The sequence below is a fragment of the Arachis hypogaea genome, chromosome 19 (assembly GCF_003086295.3).
Source record: "Arachis hypogaea cultivar Tifrunner chromosome 19, arahy.Tifrunner.gnm2.J5K5, whole genome shotgun sequence".
Lineage (NCBI taxonomy): Eukaryota > Viridiplantae > Streptophyta > Magnoliopsida > Fabales > Fabaceae > Arachis > Arachis hypogaea.
The window spans coordinates 48,206,844-48,220,209 of record NC_092054.1 but is presented as its reverse complement, the minus strand read 5'-3'; the positions used below and the strand labels follow the sequence as shown (position 1 = coordinate 48,220,209).

General features: G+C 39.0%; 1 non-coding gene across 1 annotated transcript; it reads left to right on the top strand.

Annotated features, from left to right (window-relative positions):
• The first annotated feature begins 11,596 nt into the window (after window positions 1-11,596).
• On the top strand, window positions 11,597-11,700 carry LOC112781119 (small nucleolar RNA R71). Its single transcript, XR_003191913.1, has one exon. It is a non-coding gene; the product is annotated as a small nucleolar RNA R71 (small nucleolar RNA).
• Window positions 11,701-13,366: the final 1,666 nt, after the last annotated feature.

Here is a 13,366-nt window from a genome sequence, read left to right as displayed (position 1 = left end):
GAATTTAAAGAGGAGAGAGAAAAACAATAAGATAGCACAAGATTTAAAATTTTTAGATCTAATGCTCCTTGTTTTCGAAAATTTTGGAGGGAAAACACCAATGAACACCAAACTTAAAAATTTTAAGATCAAGACACAAGGAAAACTCAAGAACACCTTGAAGATTCACAAGAACACAAGAACATGAAGAAAGAACACCAAACTTAAAATTTTTTTGAAAACCAAAATAAAATTTTTCGTAAACCAAAGAAAAATCAACAAGAAAACACCAAACTTAAAGTTTGGCACAAGATTTAATGTAAAAATTATTTTTGAAAAAGAATTTTTAAAAAAAGGTACCCAATTTACCAAGAACACAGACCAACGCTCTAGCCAAATGGGCAGTAAATGTAACACTTGTTTTGAAAAATATTTTTAATAACTAAGAAAAAATATTATTTTTATTTTTTTTTATTTTTATAATTTTTTTTTGAAAAGAATATAAAAGACTCTGACCCAAAAGACAAAATTTTCCTAATTTAAGCAACAGGATTCACCGTCAGTTGTTCAAACTCAAACAATCTCCGGCAACGGTGCCAAAAACTTGGTGCACAAAATTGGAAATCATAACTCTTCACAAATTCGCATAACTAACCAGCAAGTGCACTGGGTCGTCCAAGTAATACCTTACGTGAGTAAGGGTCGATCCCACGAAGATTGTTGGCTTGAAGCAATCTATGGTTATCTTGTAACTCTTAGTCAGGAAAACAATAAAATAATTCACTTATCAAATTTGATTACAAGGAATAAAAGGGCAGAACACAAATTATACTTGTATGCAATGATGGAGAATATGTTGGAGTTTTGGAGATGCTTTGTCTTCTGAAATTCTGCTTTCCTCTGTTTCTGATTCATGCACGCACGTCCTCCTATGGCAAGCTGTGTGTTGGTGGATCACCGTTGTCAATGGCTACCATCCATCCTTCCAGTGAAAAGGGTCCAGGTGCGCTGTCACTGCACGGCTAATCATCTGCAGGTTCTCGATCGTACCGGAATAGGATTTACTATCCTTTTGCGTCTGTCACTACGCCCAGCACTCGTGAGTTTGAAGCTTGTCACAGTCATCAATCCCTGAATCCTACTCGGAATACCACAGACAAGGTTTAGACTTTCCGGATTCTCTTGAATGCTGCCATCAATCTAGCTTATACCACGAAGATTCTGATTAAGAGATCTAAGAGATATTCATTCATTCTACGGTGAACAGAAGTGGTTGTCAGGCACGCGTTCGTGGAGGAATGATGATGATTGTCACGTTCATCACATTCATGTTGAAGTGCGAATGGATATCTTAGATAGGAACACACATGTTTGAATAGAAAATGGAAATACTTGCATTAATTCATCAGGACACAGCAGAGCTCCTCACCCCCAATAATGGAATTTAGAGACTCATGCCGTCAGAGATTACAAAGTTCAGATCTAAAATGTCATGAGATAAAAAATAAGTCTCTAAAAGTTGTTTAAATACTAAACTAGTAACCTAGGTTTACAGAAAATGAGTAAACTATGATAGATAGTGCAGAAATCCACTTCTGGGGCCCACTTGGTGTGTGCTGGGGCTGAGACTAAAGCTTCTCACGTGCCTGGGCTGTTTTCGGTGTTCAACGCCAGGCTGTAACGTGTTTCTGGCGTTGAACTCCAACTTGTAACGTGTTTCTGGCGCTGGACGCCAGGCTGCAACATGGAACTGGCGTTGAACGCCAGTTTACGTCATCTATCCTTGAGCAAAGTATGGACTATTATATATTGCTGGAAAGCCCTGAATGTCTACTTTCCAACGCAATTGGAAGCGCGTCAATTGGACTCTTGTAACTCCAGAAATTCCATTCCGAGTGCAGAGAGGTCAGGATCCAACAGCATCAGCAGTCCTTTTTCAGCCTGAATCAGATTTTTGCTCAGCTCCCTCAATTTCAGCCAGAAAATACCTGAAATTACAGAAAAACACACAAACTCATAGTAAAGTCCAGAAATATGAATTTTGCCTAGAAACTAATGAAAATAAACTAAAAACTAACTAAAACATACTAAAAACTATATGAAATTAACCCCAAAAAGCGTATAAAATATCCGCTCATCACGTGACTTTTGAGGAAGTTTGCGCCTTAGTGGACGCTCTTTTAGTTGCCATTTTTTTAGGTGTCTTTTTAAAGGCCTTTTCCTTTCCTTTCTTGGTGGCCATCCTGAGAAGGAAGAAAAAGGAGAAAATATTAAACTAAAAAAGATAAACACCGGAATTAAGAAAATACAAGTGAGAATTAATGTCGAAAAAAAAGTAGAGCATCTAGGTGTTATGAAAAACCATGGAAACTAAGCTCAATGCACACGGAGCACAAGTGTTATGAAAAGAAGCACTAAGTTGGAAGAATAAGATAAAAAATGAACCAAGATGTCATTGGGTCTTTTACACAAACACTTGGCGTGCATACTATAAACAACAAGCAAGTTGAGAAGTCCAAGTGTGTAATACACCCAAAATAGAATGCCAACTACCATAGCAACACCACATAATATAAAGAAGTCAAGAGATATCCAAATAATCCACCAATTCAAAATGTAAATTGAAACTCAACACCCGTGCAAGAAGATAAGAGGAAGAAAAATAACCAAGAGTAAGTTACAAACAACAAAATTAAGATGCAACTAAGAAAAACGAGAGTATTGAAATGCAATAAACAAAGAAAAGTTTAAAAAGCAAAAGAGAATAAGAAATAAGACCTTGAAAAAGAAGGAAGAAGATGAGGGTGAGTGCAAGTGATAATGGGAAAGGAGGAAGGAGAAGAAGAGAAAGAAGGGAGGAGGTGGGTGATGATCGGATTTCTGCTAGTAAAGAAATTCACAAATATATTATCGTGTTGTAAGTATAGTTTCTAAACCAACAGGAAATCCTTTCGTACAAAAGTTTTGGTTGTCACAAGTAACAAACCCCTTAATAAATTGATAACCGAAGTATTTAAACCTCGGGTCGTCTCTCAAGGAATTGCAGGGAGGTGTTCTTATTATTGGTTACGAGTCTTGTAAATTGGGGGTTTTAAAAGTAAAGAACAGGTAATTTAGATGACAAATAAAATAAATTAACAATAATAAAATTTCTTGGCAAGGTATAAGAATTAGAATTTCTATCCCAGTTATCCTTATCAGATGTGATGAGAATTGGGTTTTAATCCCACTTAGTTAAGTCAAGTGGACTAATTAATTTAATCCTCAAGTCCTAGTCAATCCTTGTGGGAAGACTAGATTCAGAGCGATCTAAATCAATCAGTAATCTGCCAATTTCAATCACTACTGAGTTTGACAACTCAAGTGTTACCAATTACTTAACTAAAGCCAAAAGGAAAAATAAATCTAAATTAAATTAGAAGCATTCATAAATAGAATAAAACAATCATAAACTGAAATACCTCAAATAATATTAATTAAGAAAATCATAACATGAATGTAGCTTAAGCCAAATTGAAATGATAAATAATAATTAAAAGTATATAATAAAAATAGAAAATAAATAAGAGGAACATTGAAGCTGTGATTGAAGAAGATGAAATCCTAAATCCTAAGAGAAATCCTAATCCTAAATCCTAAGAGAGAGGAGAGAACCTCTCTCTCTAAAAACCACATCTTAAACCTAAAACTATGTATGAATGTATGTTTTCTCATGAATGGATGCATTTCCCCACTTTATAGCCTCTAATCTGTGTTTTCTGGGCCAAAAACTGGGTCAAAAATAGCCCAGAAATCACCTCCAGCAATTTCTGGTGCGTACAGATCGCGGCAAAGTGATGCGGAGGCGTCGTCCACGCGTTTGCGCGGATTGCATTTTTGCCAGGTCACGCATCCGCGTGATCCACGCATTTGCGTCGCCTGTCTTCGGGATAGTTATGGCAAATTATATATCGTTGCGAAGCCCCAAATGTTAGCTTTTCAACGCAACTGGAACTGCATCATTTGGACCTCTGTAGCTCAAGTTATGGTCAATTTAGTACCAAGAGGTCAGGCTGGACATCTTTAGCAGTTCCTTCAGCTTCTTGTATTCCTTCCACTTTTGCATGCTTCATTTCCATTCTCTAAGCCATTCCTACCCTGTAATCTCTGAAAACACTTAACACACATATCAAGGCATCGAATGGTAATAAGAGAAGATTAAACATATCAAAATTAAGACCAAAGAAGCATGTTTTCAATCATAGCACAAAATCAGGAAGGAAAACGTAAACTCATGAAAATCATATGAATAAGTGTATAAAAGATTGATAAAATCCACTAAATTGAGCACAAGATAAACCATAAAATAGTGGTTTATCAGTGGGACCACCGGAGGTGGTGGTGGTGGTCGCCGGTGGTTGGAGGTGGAGAAGAGATGGCAAGGAGAAGGGAGAAGAAAGAAAGAAAGAATAGAAGAAAGAAGATGAAATGAGGAGAAATAGGGCAGTGCACCTTGTAAGTTGAATCGGCCCTGTGACGCGTGCGCCTCATCCACGCGGACGCATGAGAAGCAGAAAAGGGAAGGTGATGCGTACGCATAAGTCACGTGTACGCGTGGAGACTTTTCGTGCTTTTCGCACAACACTCGCATGGTTTCAGCATAAGTCTTTGTTGTTTGAACAATGCAGCAGTAGCATATCATGAAACCAGTGTGATGCGTATGCGTCGGCCTCGCACACGCGTGGGTAGGGAAAAAATGGATGACGCGTACGCGTCAGCTATGCGTACGCGTGGGGTGTGTTGTGCCCCTCGCACCCCACCCACATGGTTCTAGCACAAGTCTCTATTTTGGAACCATGCAGCAGCACCATCCCTGCACCATTCTAGCATTGTGGTATTTTCGGGGTGACGCGTACGCGTCAGGCATGTGCACGTGTGGGATGCTCTTTTTTTTTCTTTCAAGAAAAGGCAATTAAAGCACAATACAAACATCTATGCCATCTAAACAACACTAGAACACCTAAAATTCAATGATACTACTCAAAGTAGGCTAACTAATCAAACTAACAACAATGAAAACCTTTTCAAACAATCAAATTTCAAATAGATCTAAACAAACTCAAGCAATTCAACTAAAGAAAGGAGAATAAGGTAAAACAAGCTATGAACAAGGAAGATCATACCATGGTGGGGTGTCTCCTACCTAGAACTTTTCTTTAATGTCCTTAAGTTGGACAGTCGATGAGCTCAATCCTTAGCCGGATCTTTCAAAAGAAAGATCTCCAGCTCCTTGTTGTTCTTCATCTTCACACCATGGTAGAGTTTCAAACGGTGGCCATTGACATTGAAGAATGTAGCTCTTGATGGATGATTCAAGTGGACAACTCCATACGGTTCAACCTTCTCCACCACATATGGTCCATCCCACCTTGACCTCAGTTTGCCCGGCATTAATCTCAACCTTGATTTATAGAGAAGGACTCGATCCTTAACTCTAAATTCTCTCCTCTTGATGTTCTTGTCATGTACTGCCTTCACCTTCTCTTTATAGAGCCTTGAGTTTTCGTAAGCTTCCAACCGAATGCATTCCAATTCTTCTAATTGCAATTTTCTTTCAACTCCGGCTCCCCCCAATCCTGAGTTACATTCCTTTACGGCCCAATAAGCTTTGTGTTCCACCTCTACCGGGAGATGACAAGCTTTCCCATAGACTAGCTAGATCGGACTCATACCAATTGGTGACTTATAAGCCATCCGGTAAGCCCATAGCTCATCTCCAAGCTTAGAGTTCCAATCCCTCCTACGAGGTTTCACCATCTTCTCTAGTATGTGCTTAATTTCTCGGTTAGAGACTTCGGCTTGACCATTTGTTTGGGGGTGGTAAGTCGTATCCACCTTGTGAATAATGCCATATTTCTTCATCAAACCTGTCATTATCTTGTTACAAAAATGGGTGCCTTGATCACTCACGATTGCTCGCGGTAATCCAAAGCGACAAATGAGGTTATTTCGAAGAAAAGAGACAACCACGTTAGCATCGTTAGTACGGATTGGAATTGCTTCCACCCACTTAGAGACATAATCAACAGTTAACAAGATATACAAGAAACCATTAGAGTTTGGAAAAAGACCTTTGAAGTCAATACCCCAAACTTAAAAAATTTCACAAAACAACATGAGTTGTTGTGGCATCTCATCCCTCTTGGATATGTTTCCAAATCTTTGGCATTGGTGACGAGAGTTGCAAAAAAAGGTTGCATCCTTAAAGAGTGTGGGCCACCAAAATCCGCAGTCTAATATCTTCCTAGCAGTTCGTTGAGGACCAAAGTGGCCACCACTTTTAGAAGAGAGGCAAGCCTCTAAAATAGACTGAAACTCAGATTGTGGAAGACATCTTCTAATTATTTGGTCGGCACCACATCTCCACAAATATGGTTCATCCCATATGTAATATTTGGACTCGCTCTTGAGCTTGTCCCTTTGATGCTTAGAGAATTTTGGAGGGAAGGTGCAACCAATCTAATAATTAGCAATGGGTGCGTACCAAGGAACCACCTCGGATACTGCTTGCAAGTTATCATGAGGAAATGCATCATTGATAAGAGTGGAGTCACTCTTTTAGTGCTCTAGGCAACTCAAGTAGTCCGCCACCAAATTTTGGGAACCACTCCTATCCTTGATCTCTAAATTAAATTCTTGCAAAAGCAATATCCAATAGATTAGCCTTGGCTTTGATTCTTTCTTGGCTAGCAAGTACCTCAACGCCGCATGGTCTGAATATACTACCACTTTGGTTCCAAGTAAATAGGCCCAAAATTTATCCAAGGCAAAAACAATTGCTAAAAGCTCCTTTTCAGTGGTAGTATAGTTAGATTGGGCACCATCTAATGTCTTAAAAGCATAAGCAATGATATAGGAATCCTTACCCTCACGCTGAGCAAGCGCTGCTCCTACTGCATAGTTAGATGCATCACACATAATCTCAAACAGCCTACTCCAATCTGGCCCTCTTATAATGGGAGCTTGGGTCAAGACATTCTTCAACTTATCAAATGCTTTCATACAATCTTCACTCAAGTCAAACTCTACATCTTTTTGTAATAAATGGGAAAGAGTTAGTGCAACCTTACTAAAGTCTTTGATGAAACGCCGGTAAAAACCTACGTGACTAAGAAAAGCACGGACCTCCCTTACAGAGGAGGGGTAAGGTAATCCAGAAAAAATATCCACCTTGGTAGGGTCAACAGAAATACCATCGTTAGAAATGATGTGACTCAAAACAATATCTTGCTTTACCATAAAGTGACATTTTTTAAAGTTAAACACAAGGTTTGAAGTGGTACATCGTTCTAATACTCTAGCAAGATTATCCAAACAATGGACAAAAGAATCACCATAAACACTGAAATTATTGATGAGTCCATATTTTTCGGTATATTTTAGTTTGATTTAAGTGGATTTCATCACACAAACCCACATTTATTCATCCAAATAGCATGCTTTTATATTTTCTCCCTAAATTGAGCTTAATTGTGAAAACATGCTATTTTTTGCTTAATTTAATTAATTTTATTCTACTTTCATTCCATTGGGTGCCTTGATGTGTTTGATGAGTAATTTCAGGTTTACAAGGCTAATATGGATGGCAGAAGTGATGGGAAAGCATGCAAAAAGGGAGAAAGCATGAAGAAATGAAGTTTTGGAAGATTCAGCTTCCGTGCATGCGCACGCTCACGCGCGCAAGTTTGGTGACGCGTACGCATGGGAGTATATTTCACCAAATGACGCGTACGTGTGACGCACGCGTACACGTCGCAGCTAGCACGTGACTCACTTAATAGAAATCGCTGGGGGTGATTTCTGGGCCTCCAGAACCTAGTTTTGGGACTCTCTGAAGCTGATTCTTCCTATATTAGACAAGGCTTCATTCCATGTGAAGGGGGGGAGCAATTAGGGTTAGATTTTAGTCATGTAGTTTATTTTCTAGAGAGAGAAGCTCCCCTTTCTCTCTAGAACCTAGGGTTTTTAGTTTAATTTCCTTGTAATTGCTACTTTTAATTCTTGTTTTAATCTAGTTTCTTCTACCTTTCTTTGTTCTCTTGTCTTAATTTCCTTATGTTATCATGTTAATTTTTCATTTTGTTGCTTTTTATGTTTAAGCACACTCTTGTTATTTTAATTTACATTTAATGAAATTTATGTTTTCATGTCATTTATTGCTTTATGGAGTTGCTATCTTTACTTTCCTTGCTTGGTAGTTGTAGCATTTATTATTTCTTGTCATTTTACCATGCTTTATTTTCACACCCAGCAAGTGTTTGACAAAATACTTAGTTGAGTTTTTACTTAGTTCTCACACTCTTGGTTGGGAATTTGGGTATTTGGGTGAACTTGAGTGGTGGATGTCCATTCCACATTGTGTGATGGTTGTTAATTAATTTGGTTTCCCTTGACTCTAAGTGACCCCTAGTGTTGACTTAGGACTTAGGAATTGAGATTAATTATGCCTAGTTGACTTATCCTCGATGTAGGGTTGACTAATTGGGATTAATCCACACACAATTATCATGTTTGTGGTCCACAACTAGGATATGAATCCTTAATTACCCACTTCTTGCCATGAGTCTTTTTTAGCTTTCAATTTCCATTTTCATTGCCTTTACTTGCCTTCATTTAATTTCTTGCATGTTAAATTACCTTCTTGCATTTTAATTTCTTGCCAATTGCTATCATCCAACCCCCCATTTCCTCCCATAGCCAATAACATTGTACACTTAATTGCAACTCCTAGGGAAGACGACCCGGGAGTTAAATACTCTCGGTTATTTAATTTGAATTATGATAACATTTGATCGATGGACAATTTGTTGGGTTAGGACTATACTTACAACTCCAACTCCATTTTGATAATCAAATTCATAACCTATGCAAATCGTCTCGTTGTCAATCATCCATAAAACCTCCATACAGCACTCATGAAAATCCAAAAATTTGCTCATCATGCACCTTTAGAACGTAGCTGGTGCATTACATGCACAAGTCAAAGGGCATTCTTTTGTAAGCATATGTTCCAAAGGGGCATGTGAAAGTGGTTTTCTCTTGGTCTTCGGGAGGAATATGGATTTGGAAGTAACCAGTATAGCCATCTAAAAAGCAATAATGCGACTTACCGGACAAGAGATCAAACATCTGATCGATGAATGGTAATGGATAATGGTCCTTCCTAGTAGCCAAATTCAAGCACAGTGCAAATCCTCCACGAGTTCTGTACCCTTGTGGCCATAAGTTTCCCACTCTCGTTCTTGACTATGGTGACACCAGACTTTTTCAAAACTACTTGCACGGTACTCACCCACTCACTATCCGAGATTGGGTAGATAATGTTGGCCTCTAGCAATCGGGTCACCTCTTTCTTCACAACTTCTAGGATTGTGGGGTTTAAGCACCTTTGAGGTTGACGGATAGGCTTGGTTCCCTCCTTTAGAAAAATGCGATGCTCACAAACTTGAGGGCTTATAACAACTATATCCGCCAAACTGCACCCAATAGCCTTCTTGTTTTTTTGCAACACATCAAGCAACCTTTCCTCTTGTTGAGAGGTAAGCTCCTTTGCAATGATCACCGGGAGCTTTTGATTTTCTTCAAGAAAGGCATACTTAAGGTGGGGTGGAAGTGGTTTTAAATCCACACTTAACTCATGGATTGACACTTGATCATCCGGCAACACCGGAGGTGGTAAGGTGTCTTCTTCATACTTATGGGGTTTCCCCACACTTGCACCTTGAACCATATTCTTCTCATCAAGGCTATCATGGTGGACTTCGGCCACAATATCATCAATCATTTCACACCGAAAGATAGAATGGTCTTCCGGAGGATGTTTCATAGCCTCATCAAGATTAAAATTTACCATTCTTCCATCAATTTCAAAGGAGTAGGTACCAGAGAAAGCATCGAATTTAAACATGAGGTTTTCAAAAATGGCCTACCTAGCAAGATAGATGATGGTCTTCCGTAGTCATTAGGGGGCATCTCAAGAATATAGAAATCAATTAAAAAAGTCAACCCCTTGATACTCACTAAGATATCTTCCACAATGCCAACCACAGAGATTATACTTTTATCCGCCAAAACAAAACGGGCCGCTGACCGTTTCAACGGTAGAAGCTTCAATGTATCATAAACAGACAAAGGCATAATGCTAACACAAGCACCTAGATCACACATGCAATCAACAAATTGTACACCATTTATAGTGCAAGTGACTAGACAAGGACCAGAATCACCACATTTCTCTAGTATAGCACCCATCAAAGCAGAAATTGAGCTACCCAAAGGAATAGTTTCTAAATCATGAATCTTCTCTTTGTTGATGCACAAATCTATTAGAAACTTAGCATACTTGGGAACTTGGTGAATTGCATAAAAAAGGGGAATTGTTACCTCAACTTTTTTGAAGATATCCACCATCTTTGGATCTAGCTCTAATTACTTCTTGGTCCTCCTTGCTAAGTTGGGGAAAAGAATTGGAATAACATCCTTCAAAATATTTTCTTCCTCGGAGACTCCATCCCTTGCTTGAGAAACTTCTTCTTTAACCACCCCTTGCACCTCATCTTCATCTTCTACATCTTCCACCTCAACAACATCTTCATCTTGAGTAACCTTCCTTCAACTTGGCTCCTCGAGACTTCTCTCTTGTAATGTAGTACCGGACCTCAAGGTGATGGCATTGAGACCACCCTTAGGGTTAGGTAAGGGTTGAGAGGGAAGTGTACTAGAGCTTGAAGGTTGAGTGTTTGAAGTGAAAGGTGGAGCCATTCGGGATATGGCTTCGGTCAAAGTGGCCATATAAGATTCTTGTATCTTTTGGAACTCACTTTGCTTTTGAAGGAGAATACGGAGGTTATCATCTGTTGGAGCTTGATTGGAGGAAGAGGAGGGGTAGGTGATTTGGGGGACTTGAGGTTGGGTGATTTGAGGCGCTTGAGCTTATCTTAGGTAAGGTGGTTGGTATTTTTGACCATGGTTTTGTTGTTGATATGGAGGGTTTTGTCAATACCGATTTTGTTGGAGATTATTGTTCCACCTTTGGCTTGCACCATTGTCTCTCCTTCCTTGATTGTAGTTCTCTCTCCATCCTTGATTGTGATTGTCTTGCCAACCTTGGTTGTAGTTACCCCCTTGTTGGTAGTTACGCCCTTGATTCGGACGGTTGAAGTAAGCCTTGGTGACCGCCAAGGTATTGTCCTCTTAGAGTTGTGGACATTCATCGGTATAGTGAGAGTAACAAGCACAAATTCCACATATTCTTTGTGGGACTATCTGTTGGCATTGTTGTTGTGGATGAGGTGGAGGTTGTTGTTGGTTGAGGTGGATTTGCTTGAGAATGGTGGTTATCTCCCCTAAGGTCTTGGTGAGGGCAGATTCATTAGAGGAAACTTCATTGATGGCCCTTGGATGATTGTTTCTTTGCCTTGCATGTTGGGTATATTTGGCTAGATCGGCAATAAGTTGCCAAGCTTCCTCCGCCGTTTTGTACTTTGTTAAAGAGCCATTACTCAAAGCATCCAAAAGGATCTTATCTTGAGACTTTATGCCTTGGCAAGAGTAACCAATCAACACCAAATCGTCAATCATGTGATGAGGGCATGAATTAAGGAGCTTCCTAAAACGCTCCCAATACTCATGGAGCGTTTTCGAGTCACCTTAAATGATACATGAGATCTCTTTTCTCAACCTATCCGTCACATCCGGTGGGAAGAACTTATCCAAAAATTATCTTTTAAGCAAATCCCAATTAGTGACAACCTCCTCGGATTGGGTATAGAACCATTCTTTAGCTCTTCCCTCAAGAGAGAATGGGAAGGTATATAACCAAATGGCAACTTCATCCGCACCATACCGCCTAGTAGTTGAACAAGACGTTTTAAAGTCTCTAAGGTGCTTGATGGGATCTTGAGCGGATAGACTATGGAATTTAAGAAATAGATTAATCAACCCAGTCTTTAGCTCAAAATCGGCATTCAAATCCGGATGGCGCACTTGAAATGGTTGGAGAGTGAAATTCGGAGCTCCCGCCTCCTTGAGAGTGATTCTTCTAAGAGCGGCCATAGTATCGGTACCTAAATCAATGGAAGAGTTATCAATAGTATCAATGGAAGAGTAGATAGTTCCTTCCACAAATGACGCTTCGGATTCAACCTTAGATAAGGTTGTGAATTGGCAGAAACTCCTTCACCATCAACAAAGGCTAACCGATGCCGAGCTTGCCTAATATGAAATAAAGTCTTTTCAATTCGGGATCAAATGAAGCTAAGCTCGGATTCGGCAATGAACGCGTCATTCAATGATAGAAACATAGAGCTCATGACAACAAAATACACTAAGAAAAGTAACTACTAAATGCTACTAAAGATGAATCCTAACTAATAACCAAACTAGCAAACAATCAAAGGAAGTGCAAATATTCACATGTGAACATATTTACACCAACCAATAACATGGCACACATATGCAACTCTCTGGCAACGGCGCCAAAACTTGACGCGAGGATAAGTGTCGGTTAGGAATTACCAAAGAGTTTTTCCAATTCAACATCGCGAAGTATAGTCCCAACCAACGAGATATCCTCTAGTCAAAGTTAGAAAATGTGTCACAACAATAAGATCAATAACCGGGAGTAGAATCCCGGGTCATTTTTCCTAGGAGTTGCCAAGAGATGCACATCATTGGTTAGGAGTCCTTGGGATTTTGAGTTGAGTGCAAGAAAAGTAAATGACTAGAAATTAAGGCAATTGACAACTAGCAATTAAATTGAAGCAATTAAACTAACAACCTAACAATCCATCAACTAACAAGCATGCAAAATAGGGATGGCAATAATCAAAACTATGGCTAAGCATGTGAAACTAGACTAAGAGAACTAAGAATCAATATTCAACAAGGAAAGTGACACTCAATCAATACAAAAGATCTTGGCTAGGGGTGAGAATTGGAGATTCTATCCTCATTGTCTTCCCCAAGTGTGATATTAAAGGCTTATTGCTTTCACTTAGTCATCCTCTAACAATTGAAGGAAAGTCAATGAGCACAATTAACTTTAGCCCACAATTCCTAGTTAATTCATAGAAAAGGACTAGAGTTGGTGAGGTTCAAGTTAACTAGCAATTCTCAATTACCCATCAACACCCAAGTATAACAATTTAAGAGGCTCCAATTACTCCGTAGTTATAAGTGACATTTCCTCAAACACTTGATGAGCAAGAACAAAAGACATGGTAAAAGTGAAGAAATAGTCTAAACCAAGGTTACCCACTAACAACAATCAATAATAACAAAACAAATAACAACAATGAACATGAAAAATACCTCAATGCATTAATAAGATTCAAATCCAACAATATCC